The sequence below is a fragment of the Takifugu rubripes genome, chromosome 15 (assembly GCF_901000725.2).
Source record: "Takifugu rubripes chromosome 15, fTakRub1.2, whole genome shotgun sequence".
Lineage (NCBI taxonomy): Eukaryota > Metazoa > Chordata > Actinopteri > Tetraodontiformes > Tetraodontidae > Takifugu > Takifugu rubripes.
Genome location: NC_042299.1, coordinates 9,045,372 through 9,047,379, shown reverse-complemented (window position 1 = coordinate 9,047,379; position 2,008 = coordinate 9,045,372). Strand labels below are relative to the sequence as shown.

Below are 2,008 nucleotides of genomic sequence, written 5' to 3'. Positions count from 1 at the left end.
CTGTTTTATTTGTGGAGACGAGCGCACTACTCCGACAAATACAACCTCCAGATCCCCCCACAGGTGCCTGACTGCAATGATCCTGTTTTGGGGGCTTTTTTTGGAAAGCTGCTGTATCCTTTTGGGGGAAATGAAGCATTTTGGGGCATAAAATTAGATAAATTCAAAGAGTAACTGCATTGTGAAGCAAACCCACAGGTCCAGAGGTGGCAATTTAGCCCAAAAAGCTTCAATGGGAATTTGAGGAACTGCGAAGGGGAAAATCAGGATAAGGTGGAAGGTACAAGGAGCAGTCAAGGGAAGAAGTGGGAAAGCAGGATGATCCCGAGGGAGGGGGGTGGAAATTGTTGAGAAACAAACAAAAGGAGGAAGACAAGGACTAAATAAAGGGGGGGGGGGGTCCGAGAATGAAGTAAAGGAGGAAACAGGAGGGGGTTACAGATGGAAACGTGATGCCTGTGTGGCCAACATGAACAAATCCACAAATCAAAACAGGAATATGTGAAATAATCTCAGGTTTGAGGATTCAAACAGGAGGCTCCTCTGCCTCCTGGACCTCCCGCCTCCATCAGCGCATCCTCAGAACGGCGTGGCCCCTGCAGATCTTTACATGTTCCTCTCTTTCCTTCACTCTTCATTAATCTCCCTAATGTGCTCTCGGGACTGCGAGGAGTGTCGGGACTCACCTGCCTCTTTATTCCGTCTCCTGCGGAACAACAACAACAACAACGACGGGCGCTGACTTCAGACCATATTAAAATGCCATTTTGATCTCTCCTTCTCTTTGGAGATTCAGCCCCAGCGCCAGTTCCCTCACATTTCGGGGGGAGGAATAAAGCAATCATGTATAGAACAAATGTTTCCCTCCCTCATGGTTCGCCCGTGTGAAAATGCCTTTCAACCCTGAACAAAATGCAAAAACACACAAGCTTGAAGAAAGCGTTCTTCGAGACGCCGCTCTCAGACAGGAAGCCTTTCTTTATTGGTTTTAACACAAATGTTTCCAGGGGCAGAAGGAGGGGAGGATCCAGAGGGAATGAAAAGATCATCAGGATAATGGTTCCCAGGAGAGAAAGAGTCCATCATCAGGCCTTGGTCTCACACCACCTGGTAAAAACTTGTTTTTTAGGGAACGCTGGTCAGGAACCGCGACGACCTCCACGTTTGATCACAGGAAGCCTGCAAAGAAACAAGCGGGAGCCTTTAATCACGATCCCGAGGTCATTGAATATTCATGCGTGGCAGACGAAGCCGCTTTCATCCTCAACCCGCCCCTCCAACGGCAGCGGCAGAAGCTAACCTCCGTTAGCGGCGATCCCGGTAAAAACCAAGACGGTCCACGCCACCTTTGATTTTTCCACCCACGAATTCCACCCAGTAAATAAATCATCAAGCGGTGGTACACGCTGGAGGACAGATAAGGTTCCACGGACATGAAATGCAGTTTTGCCAGTGTTGAATAATTAATCAGGACGACTCGACGCTAGCACCTCTGTTTGTGGTTCCAAGCCTCTGCGTGTTGGGGGCTTGATCCGGCTTCTGCGCTTGGTGGTGAGGAACCTTCTTTGGAAATCAGTAACCAGTAAAACGCACAGCAGAGGACGTGGAAGCCAGACCCCAACTCTAAGGCGATTAGGTGACTCTTTGGTATTTTCAGGACTCATTTCTCCATCACGATAAAGGAACTGAATTTAAAGTTCCTCCTGACCTATTGACACAGGTTAATGGGGTTAATGGAAACAACACTTTTCTAATAAAATATGGAGTCATAACCAACAGCAGCCTGCTTGGCTGTGGCCGACACGGCACCCAGCTGCTGCACCGAAGCATCTTTATTCTATTAACCGCCCAGAGAAGCCACCTCTAAATATTAATATAAACCCACACATTAGTCTGTAGGTGCTCTACTTTATTCCAAAACATTCCGTGTCCTTTGATAATCACCCCCAAAAAGCATCCATTATAAAGGATTTCGCATCCAAGCCTGAGGACACAGACTTTTTACATG

At 47.7% G+C, this 2,008-nt stretch overlaps 1 long non-coding RNA gene across 1 annotated transcript; it reads right to left on the bottom strand.

Moving 5' to 3' along the window:
• Window positions 1–957: 957 nt before the first annotated feature.
• LOC115252591 (uncharacterized) lies at window positions 958–1,700 on the bottom strand. Its single transcript, XR_003890926.1, has 3 exons — window positions 1,491–1,700; window positions 1,301–1,406; window positions 958–1,179 (listed from the first exon to the last, which is right to left on the bottom strand). It is a non-coding gene; the product is annotated as an uncharacterized lncRNA (long non-coding RNA).
• Between the last annotated feature and the right edge of the window lie 308 nt (window positions 1,701–2,008).